This window comes from Drosophila willistoni, unplaced genomic scaffold (genome assembly GCF_018902025.1).
Source record: "Drosophila willistoni isolate 14030-0811.24 unplaced genomic scaffold, UCI_dwil_1.1 Seg209, whole genome shotgun sequence".
Lineage (NCBI taxonomy): Eukaryota > Metazoa > Arthropoda > Insecta > Diptera > Drosophilidae > Drosophila > Drosophila willistoni.
In genome coordinates this window covers 347,059-360,544 of record NW_025814176.1, presented here as the reverse complement: position 1 = coordinate 360,544, position 13,486 = coordinate 347,059, and the positions used below count along the sequence as shown (strand labels likewise).

Genomic DNA, 13,486 nt, shown 5'->3' with positions numbered 1-13,486 from the left:
TCATTTACGTCTCACAAGTTTAACTTTTATATCAGTTTTAGTTCTTAAAGTAATGCCAACATTAAATACAAGAGTTTTGGGATCGACAAGAGGCAAAATCTTGAAACGTTTTAGTATAACCACGATTAGACTTTTCATTTCCTGCATGGCATATTTTTGACCTATGCAGTTTCTCTATCCCGCGCTAAAAGGAACAAATGCATATGTTGGACGATTTTGAGAATTTTCGGGTAGAAAGCGTGCTGGTTTGAAATCATCTGGTGAGTCCCAGTGTTTTGGATTACGAAGAATATCAAAAATAAGCAAGGTGACATCTGTATTTTTGGGCAAAACCAAGCCATTCGATAAAGCGGTATCTTGAATAGTTTTCCGGCTGATAATAGGCACAGATGGATAAAATCGCATTGTTTCCTTAACAAAGCATTCCAGATGCTTTAGCTTGCCCAGCAGATTACTATCCAAATTGCTAAAGTCATTATCTACATACTCCTCAATCTCCTTAAAACAAAGATCCTGCAGCTCCGGATAGACAGACATATTTATTAGCCCAAATATGAGACCCATTGAGGTGGTATCAAAGCCAGCAAACATCAGAGTGTCAACTTCCTCACATATACCCGCATGATCGATTAATCCATCGCTTTCGGCGCAAACCAAAGTATCCAGCATGGCATAGCGTTGCTTCTTGTTGATGAATAAATCATCCTCTGTTGTCTTTGTATTACGTTGCTCTAATTCCTTCTCGAAAAGGACTTTACGTTTAGCTATAATCTCACTGGAAAACCTATGAACTTCTTTCAAGTGTGGTTCATAATCTTTTGCCGCTATTAAATCATAAATTTTCCTGTTCCAAAGAAAAAAGAAAAGGATTAGTCGAACGCCTGGCAAAACATTGATCAATCTTTGAGAAACTATTCCGATAACGATCGCCCTCTTCAGCCATGTCATCCAATTTGATACCCATTGCGGTCTCACAAATGGTATTTAGTGTAAATCGTGGAATAATATCATTCAGAGTTATATCAATTTCCTCTTCTTTTAGAAATGGTTGAACAAATTTCAGACTTTCAGTTTTGAAAACCTCTTGAAATTGACCCATTATATTAAAATGAAACGTGGGTGTTAGCATTTTCCTACGGCTATGCCATTTCTGACCTGATGCAATAAGCAATCCATTTTTAAGTGCAGGTTCCAGAAATGTGTAGACCAGACCTTTGTTTATCAAATTCTGATCGTTAAGCACTATTTCGGCGTATTCAGCATCAACAACACTTAACATAGTCCTGCCCATTCACAAACACACTAGCATTATCCTTGCCAAAATTAGCAAACAAATTCCTTAAACCACTTAATCCCTTGGGCACTGCCACTAGACTTTCCACTGGTTTGCCATTTTGGGTATAGACTCGTTTAGCAAAAAAACCCAAAACATGATAGTTCTTATTGACTCTATAAAGCCAATAGAACAAGGCGAAGGCAAAGGTCAACCAAATGGTAAACATAATTGTGGAAAATTACTTTAGTAAGGGCTCAATGATGTCATTCCTTTTCGCAAAAGACAGAGATATCATTCCCAATGTACGCGGGTGGTCGTATCGACTTATCTTGAGCAACTGATTTTAAATTTAAAACTTCAAATTATTTCATGACAAGCGTTATAAGTATCGTCAATGTTGTTTTTTTTTGATTGTTTATATTTCATGCTCATTGCTATATTCTTAAAAGTTTTCCACAGAGTGTGGATGCCTGTTTGTTTGATTTTAAGCAATACTTGACATAGGATTCTTTATGACTCAATTTTATTTCATGTTTTTGTTTCGTTATATATATTTGGTGATCAGATGAACACGATGTTTAATCTTAAACACAGCTCTCTAGTATATACATATATACATATATTGTGCATTTATTGTCTGGACGTTAACGCGTACAATGCGAAGTACCTACAAGTAGCCCTTACGACACCAGGACGTAGCCGGTTCACGCGAGCCCAAGCAGAGAGTTGTCCACCTTCGGCCCGACCAACCGTGGGCGCTGCCGTATATCGGACGGTACAACTACAACTACAGCTAATTACGAGCTAAATGTGATAGAATAGAGGTTTTTAGAAGAGAAAGAGAGGCTTCTGATCTGATTGCGGGATAAAGAAAATTGTAATCAGATCACAGTATTCGAAAAGGTTCAAAGCATTGAGTTTGATGGCAAATTGTTATTGCGATCCCAACTTAGACCGCGAAGAGCAAAAATCAGAAATTGCTTTTAAACTGATTCAATTTAACTTTAGCGCGTCTGCAAGATCCTTACTCTAAGATAGGGCGGACTAATGAAGTAAACAGAATTTTGGTTGTGTTGCGTTTTACAAACCCAAGAAAATTCATAGCTTTACAGCAGTGGAAATATGGGGATTAATAGTTAATTTATGATCCTTAAGAACACCTAAGTCATTGAAAATATCTAACCGCTCTAAGGGGGTTTAGTTAGGATAATAAGTTGCTAAGTATGGAGTGCATGTGTAAAAAGACATAATTTTACATTTAGAGCTGTTGAGTTTTAATAGGTTTGTTTCACACCGACTTTGTGTATCATTTAGGCAGGACGACGATATATCTCTAAAACTGAGGTAAAGCTTAACATCATCCGCGTACATAAGCACACGAGAATGTGCCACCACCATTGAAAGGACATTTATAAAATAGTAAATATCAATGGACTCAAATGACCTGACCTGACTATCCAGAGGTCACTTGGATAGTGTTTAAGAATAAACATCATGTTCATCTGAAGCAGCATCAAATCCGATGCACTAAAGAAAAATACAATACTACTGTACTCTTATCACAAACAACTAACCTAGCATATGACTAGAATTACAATCAGCAACACACGTTGTGGGAAAAACACTTGTAATTTTAAACTATACCAAAAGAAGACGACGGCAGGATGTCAAGTGGCCGACGCCGTGCCCAAAATAATTTTTTTTCAACCCCTGAAAACGTGGGTTTGAGTCTCACTATAAGATCTTCTAAGAAGAATTGTCAATAGAGCCTAAGATTACCTATATAAACGCAGTAGTTTTGTAAATAAAATCAGTTCATATTTTGAATTCAACGAATTAAGATTGGGTTATTTTCCTTCTCCCTGGAATCCTTATTCATTTCGGTCCTTCGGGAAAAAGGAACTCTGCAGTTTTCCCCCACCTGTGGTAAAAGACTAAGAGAATCAGCTCCTTAAGGTCTGAATTTTTATGCTAGTGTAATTGCTAAGATCAGCTGTAGGAAGCAAAATAAAAAACCTCTTGTTTCCCCCACCAGTGGTAAGAGACAGAGTATAATATTAAAGCAAAATATTGCTCAAAAAATAAAAAGTGCGTGCGTCCGATTTTAAAGGCAGTTGGCTAGTGGCCCCAATATCGAAACTAAAAAAATATATCATTTGGTATATATACTAGACATCTGCATGAATGTCAAAAAAGTGACATTCGGATATACTACTCTCAAATTGAGTTGAGTGAATATGAGTGCAAAACGGAATAAGTATGAGTGAGTGGATAGGCATGCTTTATACTCGGCCGTACAATGTTAAAACAGAGAGTATAAGTGAGTATAAGTAAGTATGTTTCGAATGTATCCGAATGACAGGTGCCGACACAGCTTTTTTGTTGTTTTTTTGTTGTGCGTACAGAATCTGTACTTCAAAACCCCTATTAAGCTATACAATCCAGAATGCAGATTCTCCTTTATTTCCTGTGCAAGGATCTCTCTTGTGCTCGCCCCTCTTTTAACAACCTGTATATTTTAATTGAACTAAATTAAATCTGAAAGAAATTACTCAAAAAACATTTATGGACAGGTCACAAGCTAAGCAGAAAGATATATGCAATATTTGACTACAGCAATAACAAAACAAACGAAAACAAAAACAACAAAATACGCTTTAAATTACATACTTTCTCACTTTGGGTATTTTTTCCTCCTTCCATTTTTGCATCTGCTGTGTTTCAACGATGCAAAGAAAATAAATACACAAAATATGTACCCTGATACTTGGATAACTCGAATGTTTTTAGATGTGTCAAATTTGATACTCCGTCTTACTGAGTACTCAGTCAGTACTCAGTGTCATTCAATTTGCTTTGTATGAGTACCAAAATATACTAATACTCATACACACTCACTCATTGTGCGTCTGTCACTCACTCTATTCAATTCTATCCGAGTATACTCTATTTTACTTATTAAGTGAATGAAGTCATGCAGTTGTCTAATATATACACCATGTGTAGTTGCAAGTCGGCAACAAGAAACAGCAGCGAGGAACCGACACAGTTGCAAAGAAGCAGTAACGCAACAATATAGTTGCAAAGACGAGAAACGGACGGTGGCAGGGCGACGGGAGGCGAGGCGAGCTTTACCCATTTACGGACAAGCAGCAGAGGACAGGATCATTAGATAAGATATTGTAACGCGTCTTGCCTTTTGCGGATAAAATAACGCCGACCCCATGGTCGGCGAGCGGTTGGTTTACGGTCTGGCGTCCGATCGTCAGGCAGCAGTTATTTTAGCAGAATCGAATTCTTTCTCTCCAAGCCAAGTGAAGCCCGCTTGGCCAAGATCCGTTGCCTCTTGGACTGGGAAGGGGAAGCGTGAAGGGAAATGTTAGTGGGGTTATTGGAAAGGGACGGTGAAGAGGAAATGCAACGACTGATCTCGTCTGCCAAGCAAAACCCGTTTGGCCAAGATCCGTTGCCTCTTCACCTTGAGTGACTGAGCCTTGAGATCAGCGACTGACTTCGTCTGCAGGAGAATAACTCATCCTGCCGAAGTCCGTTGATCCTTCGGCTCCACTCAAAAGGTTAAGTGGCCAAGGAAAAGGGAAGGGAAAGGGTAGACATAAATTTAGTGACAAATAAAGAAATAATGCTGGGTGTGTTAAATGATAATAGTACAGGGTTTATTGATAACTAACTAATCCCTACCGCACTCAAGCAAAAAAGATCTTAGGACATGGGCTCACCTGCTACTCCTTGTATTCCACTTGTTGATTTTTTTATGGCACTGTGTTTCTTTACTCCTGCTGTTGGTTTCACTTGTTAAACCTTACACTCTCGTGGTCACTGGTGAAGTGATTTTCTCCTAATTCTAGCTCTCTGTACAAACCCACCCTTGCTCTGCCTACTTATGTCCTAACGGTGAAAACATACGATGCATCTTGTGCTTTGGCACGCGTCACGATCTCAGTCCCTCTCTTTCACTTTCGATTTCTTTGCTTTTCCAATTGGCGTCGGCTCGCGGCGCAGCGACCGATGCTGAGAGATTGCCCACTCCGCGACGCGTCGACGCCGCTGCCACGCCAAGTCGTTAGTCAGAAAGAGATAGGTTTAGATTAGACAGCTGCATGACTTCATTCACTTAATAAGTAAAATAGAGTATACTCGGATAGAATTGAATAGAGTGAGTGACAGACGCACAATGAGTGAGTGTGTATGAGTATTAGTATATTTTGGTACTCATACAAAGCAAATTGAATGACACTGAGTACTGACTGAGTACTCAGTAAAACGGAGTGACAAATTTGACACATCTAAAAACATTCGAGTTATTCAAGTATCAGGGTGTATCAAGTACATATTTTGTGTATTTATTTTCTTTGCATCGTTGAAACACAGCAGTCGCAAAAGTGGAAGGATGAAAAACTATCCAAAGTGAGAAAGTATGTAATTTAAAGCGTATTTTGTTGTTTTTGTTTTCGTTTGTTTTGTTATTGCTGTAGTCAAATATTGCATATAATGCTGTGTCGGCACCTGTCATTCGGATACATTCGAAACATACTCACTTATACTCTCTGTTTTAACATTGTGCGGCCAAGTATAAAGCAAGCCTATCCACTCACTCATACTTATTCCGTTTCGCACTCATATTCACTCAACTCAATTTGAGAGTAGTATATCCGAATGTCACTTTTTTGACATTCATGCAGATGTCTAGTTTAGATCATGAGCATCGTCTGTCGAAAAGAACTACAGTTAATTCCACGTTGGAACATATAAATATGCCCTCCATGGGCGTAACGAAAGATAACCAACAGAGGGGCCCTGCATAGGCGTAGTTTACTTAAATATATACATCAGTAGGGGAACGGTAATGGGGTGTCAGACGCTGCCATGTATTGTGACTCGTCACAAGTTAGATGCTAGAACTAAGCATTAACTAGCAAGATTTTTATCGAAATAAGTAAGATACAGAGGCAATAGATTAGTTACCATAACCAAATGTTACAGAGTGGAATAACCGACCACCACTCCTTCACAGATGAAAAATATAAGGAAGGCTTAAATATAGCAGCCAGATTAATAGCCAAAGAATAGCTTAGCAGGCAGGGAATTGGTAGTTAGTAGAGATTTTTAAAGACAACAACGAAGACTCGCAGGGAAACGCGACCTTCAGGAAAAATTTAAAGTAAAGGTCCGTCAGCTCCAGCAATATTTGGATATGGTGAGCAGACCCGGACTGGGACCCTGAGAGCCCACCGGGCATTGAAGTTGAAGGGCCCCCTATACTACCTGCGTGAAAAATTATGTCGAGGAAAGGTACACATTTTTAGGTTTTACATCAAGTATGATCGCTTATGTGAATAAAACAAAAACGACTTCTTACAAACAAACAAACAATTTTATTTGCCTATCTTTTTTCAACAATGCACTTCTACGTAAGGCGTAATTTTACTAGATTTTAAATCATCGAACAGTCAAAAGTTTTTGAAGTAAATTGCTCTGTAAGTATAAGGCTTTAATAAAGCGTTCATTTTCAATTTGATTGAAGTTTTTTTTTTGAACTGCCATAAGCAAGAAAGTTTCTAAAATTTTGAAAACAATGTCTAAAGTTCCAGTAGCTTACAGGGCTTCTGAATTCCAGGGGCCCCAGCGTCCATCAGTTTATTACGTTTAAAAAATGATTCGTACTGAGAACCTCGTTTGAAGGGCCCCTAGAGGCTGACTGGTATATTGCTACATTCAACTTTTTTCAAGAAAATTTTTCTATACTTCTTTCGTTTTAAAGGGCCCCGTCTTTTCCAGTCTGTGAACGACAGGGGCCCCAGCGCCCATCGATTTATTATGGTACAAAAATGATTCTTGGTGGGAACCTCGTACGAAGGGCCCTAGTGACTAAAAACTACTACTCTACTACATGAAATTTCATTAAAAGGGGCCCCCTACCTTGAGGGCCCACCGGGCATTTGCCCGGTTGCCCGGTGGGCCAGTCCGGGCCTGATGGTGAGCAAAGATTTACGTACGATAGACAACAGAACGGACGAAATGTATGTGAGATTGAACTTTCTCTTATTAAATTGATTATTATTATAACAGGATGTGATATACTTTTGTTTGTCTTTATTATTAATAAGATTCATCTTGTTAAGAATACATATATATGTCGGAGAGTTCTCCAGGATGCCTTCGTTTTGCTTCATCGTTTTACCTTTTTTTATATTGTCACTACTTTTTTTCACTACTTTTTTTCACAGTAGAGTACTGGCACTTTTTGTTTTCACTTGTTTTAGGACAGACTGTTTGGTCAGTTCCACTAGGTTTTATTTTCTGAGGTCTCTTGCCCAATGCTCCTCCTTATGTAGGAACTCACCTGAAGACAGTTCTCAACATTTGTGCCTAAACATGTTGTTTAGCCAAAGATGCTAATCGCCCTCCAAACTCAACATTTAATGCTACATTTTAATTGTCATTCTGTAGCCGCTGTAAAGGTAAGTACCAGGGCTACACCTCACCTGTAAATCAATTGAAACTAAGTATTAGGCTTCGACTTAATCAACACTATCCGACACGGCTTTCTCAACCTCTTGCTCGTGAAACCTAGACCGTCAACACACTGATATTATTGAGCGCAGCATGGGCAACGTGGCGCCCACACTGGAGAAATTCTTCAAGTTCTTAGGTGATCGGCGTGAGGAATTAGAGCTCAGCAAACGGGAGATTGCGCCTGGAGGCAAAACGCCGGAGCAAATAACATATACAAAAAGGGTCACACACTCGATGGTTGCAGTTCAAGCTGGCAGCTGTACCAAATGTCAGGCGACAGACCATAAGTTGTATGGCTGTCAACAATTCATGGATTTAACACTTGCAGAACGTCGTATGTTCATCAGGGAAAAGGCTTTGTTATAATTGCCTGAAATCAGGGCATATGGTCAAAAAGTGTCCAACATCATTCTCATGCAAGTATTGTAAAGGTAAGTACCATTCTCTGGTCCACGATCCAGATAACTCAATGGCTTCAAGGAACTTGCTATAAGATAAAAGGGAGAATCAGCGTAGTCTAAACGCTTCACATCACGCTTTGTTCACATCAAGCTAGTTGCTCATAATGGGAGTGCACCAGCAACGGTTTGTTCGCAAAACTCTGCGAAATTGACAATAGGAAAAGGTTTAAGTCAAAGCATAATGTATGTCGTATCTTACTGGATACTGGGTCGGAACTTTCATATGTAACAGAATGATGCATACAAGCACTTGGATTACCACGGTCGGCATCATCCATTTTGGTCGCAGGAATTTCTTCGGTTCAGGCTGACACCACAAGGGAAAACAGCACGCTCCAGATCAAGCCAAGGTATTCAAACAATCACTTGACGGTACAGGCTCATATTCTTGGCAAAATCACATCAACACTGGAACGGCAGAACATTGACGCATCGGTACTTGATTTCTTTAACGATCATCAACTCGCTTACTCGGAATTTACCACAAGTGCTCCAATTGACGTTCTTTTGGGTGGTGAACATGTTTGGTCTACAATTACAGGGAAAAAGTTGTACGTTAATACGGGCAAACTCATTGCAATATCATCGATTTTCGAATTTTTTCGCTTCCGCTTTCACATTATGCATTGATATTAACGCTTCGCTCCAGAGGTTTTGGGAGCTAGAGGACATCAGTTCCACAACCAAATTGGGACCTGATGATGAACAAGTAGAGAAACACTTTCTCGCTACACACACACGAGATGAAAAGGGCAGGTCCTTGGTGGAACTTCAATTCAAGGTCACTAATCCTGAATTCGGGAATATTCTACAAGGAGCTCTTAATCGTTTCCAATCGGTGGAACGATGGTTACAACAGGATGAAAATCTATGGGAAAAATATGTCAACTGTATGAAGGAATACCTTGATTTGGGGCATATGCGCTAATTGCCACCAGATGAAGTCAATAATGGACAACGGACCATTTTGCTCACTGGGTCAAACAGTGAGGGGCAATTGGTACAAAATCGAAAGGAAATCATAAAAATAATGTCCTGTGCTAATTTGGAGCTTGGGAAATGGGTATCGAACACACCTCGCATACCAACAGAAGAAACTGATTCTACACAATCATCTCCAGTGAAGGTCCTTGGATTTTAGTGGCAACCTAGTCTTGATACATTGTCTCATAAAATAGGTCACAGATTGATCCCCTTGGGCTTTTGGCACCAATTGCGGTCCAATTCAAAATACTCTTCAACAATTATGGCTTCACGATTTGTCATGCGATGACGAACTCCCTAAACAACTACCGGACAATGGGCTCAAATGGCAAGCAGATTTGGATATTCTACAACGTATTAAATCCCCGGTTTGGCAAAAATGATATATACAAACAAAAGGATATAGTTTAGAGATTTTGAATCCAAAAAAGTTTTTAAACCGGCTGAGATTCATGTGGGAATAAATGATAATTTTTAGAAAAAAAAATTTTAAATCGGTTGAGATTCATGTGTGCTTGAGGCTAGAGCCCAAAGTTGAAACGTTTGTAGTAAATGGGAATAAATGATAATTTTTACAAAAAATCTCAACTTTAAAACTGAATATTGGGCGATTTTAACAATCGATCTTAGATTTATCTGGTTTTATCGAAAAAGCATGTTCTTTATTAATAACATGATACATACATTTTAATAATTACCTAAAACGTTATTGAACTAGAAGCGTTTAAAAAATACACTAAATATTGTCCTTTTTTTTAACTTTGGTGGAATACAACTAACAAGGATCAACTAGGATCAATGCCGGACTACATACACTAGGTAGGTGAAATATTTACCGATCAGATGTATATGGTCCCGATATGCGGCGATCTGCGACACCGATTTGTAAACCATAAAACTAAGACAACCTCGCCTTAAAAATGCGTATTTAAATGATAACATTGCGTAATGCTGTTTTGCAAATACCTGTTTAAATATGACTTAACTTCCTCTTATTTGAGGAGGTCACCTTGCAATAGCAAGCTTTGGAGTGGGATAATAGGAGCTGAAGAAATGAGCTGTAGCAGACTATTGTAGAGTGGGCATCTTTGTTGGTGGAGACATTAAATATTACTTATAATGTTAGGTTAGTATTCTTCTTGTTTATTATTATTTACCAGGTTTGTGAAGAGTGCCAGTTAATAATTATTTTGATAAAAGATAATGATTTCGAACAATTTTTTAATCGCGACATACCCAAAGAAAAACATAGGTAAACAGCAACAACGAAAAATTAATAATAGTAAGCCCAAATGGGGGAATTATCGACGCTTACGGTTAGATTTAAGGTGTGCCTTGTGAAAGAGTTTATCAGACTTAGGACGAACTGTCACTTTTCTATGTTCCTCTTCTTTACTGTATAACTTCTTTTCCTTACCCTTGATTTGCTTATTTTATTCCCCTTTGGCGTACTGAATGGGTTTCTTGTTTTTAACTTGTCTATTAATGGCAAGTTCTCGTCGACGTTCGATCAGCCCCCTGATGTCCTCAAATGTTTCGCGTTTGAAATTTGTTAGCCCTTTATAATTTATCCGGGAAACCCTGTCAAGAGAAATATCAACCGGATTTAGTTCGCTTCGCTTCCCTGCGTAAGTGTGTGGTATACCTCTATTTCCAATGATCTTAGGTAATTATGAACTGTTGGACGAAGGAGGCCCTCTCATTGTCCATCACCAAAATCTTAGGTGCCGTGAAATAGTGAAGCACTTCTGCTACTTTTTCACGTAGCTTGAGAGCCGATTTAGATTGTAGAGGGAAAAGCTTGGCAAATTTGGAAAATTTGTCTATACAGGTAAGAAACTTGTGCTTCTCCAACATGAAGACGTCCACGTGTAGAATTTCGCACGGATAGTTCGGTACAGGGGTTGGAAGGGGCTGTAGAAGTTGCTTATTGTGGTGTCTGTTATATTTGTATGCCTTTCAGATCTGACAAGTTGCCGCAAACGCTTTTATTTTATTTGCCATTAATAACAAACGTTCTAACAGCTGCACGTTAGAAATAACATCGTTCTAACAGCTGACGCCTGACCTCTTCGGAATTTCTATGGTCATTATGTTATGTTCCCTATCAACTTTTGCTTTCAAATTTTTTAGTGTATCATCAAATGCCATCAAAACTTTTTAAATTAGAAAGAGTAAAGAAGGTTAGTGAAATATCATTACGCAGAGAAGTAAAGAAAGGTGCATTGAGGAATTGTGAAATTTTGATGGGTCCATTTGCTGATTGCACTAAAAAGGTCTTTTGTACTTGAATAGCACCCTCTGAAAGATCTAGACTAATGAAGTTTTTGTTTGCGCCAGTGTCGATTAAAAACTGTCGTACTTTTCTATCTGCCAAAGAGTTATTTCGGACTATCACACTCATTTCGTTTTCCAAAGTTCCTAGGTCTCGTTTGTCCTCATAATGGGAGGCTAATGCCGCCCTTATTTCCTCCCAACTATCATTGGGCACATTGCATATGTAGAGCATCTCATCTGCATCGCCCCGTATTTTGGATATCAGATGGAAAACCACTGCCCTATACATAGGCTTCATCCTGACTACCTGATAATCCTGGATGATTATATCTGCTTATAGGGTTCGCCTGAAAATATTTCTATCTTCTTTACGCAATAGGGGAAGGTTGCCATCTGCATAAGGTCATATGCGTTTATTGCCCGAGTGGGTGGGCTAACCACTTCGACCACAGTTTCCCCACGCCTATCTTGTAAGATTGTTACTTTCTACTTTTATTTTTTTAGCTCCTCTGTCAAACCAAACCACCAAACATGTAATTGACTGTTTGATCTCTTCCATTGTTTAAGTTGTACTTATTTCTGCTCTCCAACTTGTTTTTTGATTTTAAGAACTTAAAAATAATACTTTTTTTTCAGTTTTTTGATTTTACGAATTTAAAAATAATTCTTTTTATTCAGTTTGTTTTAAAGATGTAATTTCCTTTTTCTTTGAATAAAATTGGGTATAATTTTTAGTTTTTATCATTAAATTATTTTCAATTTTTTCAAACTTTCTTCATTACTGAATCAAAGTTATTTTAAATTGGGTATGTTTGGGTTTAATTTGCCCGAAAATAAATTCGAATTACAATTTCTAAAAGGCAACTTCTTCACTAACCCGTTATTTAATTATCGTATGTTAATGTTGTAAGTATTTCTTCATTTTCCAAGTATAACAGTGTAGTTTGCAGTTCTTCCTTTTTCAAAGTTTCCAAATTCTCCAAAGAACGATAGTGTTATGTGAAAAGATCATCAAGGCTGTCTATCGTGATGCCCCACTATGTCGGTTGAGGGAGATCTCCGTTATCCGCTTTTGTCCTAACAAGGACCCACTTAGGTGGAGGTGACTCCACATTCTTACTCGGGAGGATACCTTCAGTGGTGCTTTCCATTGGTGGCCAATATCTGCGCATTTTTTATTTTTTTTAATTCTTCATAAAGTTGAAAATCGCGGTGGATTTGACACTCATTAAATTATTCATTCAATTGCTGAACGAATGTTATTCCCTTTTTCATTTTGTATAATTTTTATTTATTTATGTCGCCAATAAGGATACAAACTTCGAATTCCAAATTAACTTTTTGAGTTCCAACCACTTTAATTTTCAGCGATCAGTGATCGGTGATTTAGTGATCTTGAAGTGACAATTATACATTTAATCAAGGGCTGATCTGCGTTTCTTTATTTCAAAGGAATTTAGCTGCTTCGCGACGGTCGCAGATTAACTAGAATTATTGCTTTTGCTTCACACAGACGCATTATAATTGAAATATTTGATCTGCGCTGTTTTTATTTCACAGGAATTTTAGGTGCGTAGCGACGGTCGCTGATCAACTAGAATTATTGCGTTTGTCAAGCTTTCAAGGAACTTTGGCCGCGCTGCTTTTATTTCACAGGAATTTTAGGAGCGTCGCGTCGGTCGCAGATCAACTATAATTATTGAATTGTTCGGCACATGCAGAGCAACTGAAATAATTGTATTTGCTGAGATTCCGAGAAGCGATTCCAGTACTTTGTTATTTAAGTTGATGAAAAATTGGTCCTAGTTGCATATTGGTCCTTTTTATTCCCGCTTACCTAATGGGATGTAAATATTAATGCAAAATGGTAGTACCGATTTTGCGTTTTACCTAGTTAATTCAAAAAATATATTATAAAGTGGTAATTAGTCTTCTCGTTTGCGACAGTTCATTT

The 13,486-nt window shown here is 38.3% G+C and overlaps 1 pseudogene; it reads right to left on the bottom strand.

Annotated features, from left to right (window-relative positions):
- On the bottom strand, positions 1 to 1,522 carry LOC124461111 (annotated as a pseudogene).
- Between the last annotated feature and the right edge of the window lie 11,964 nt (positions 1,523 to 13,486).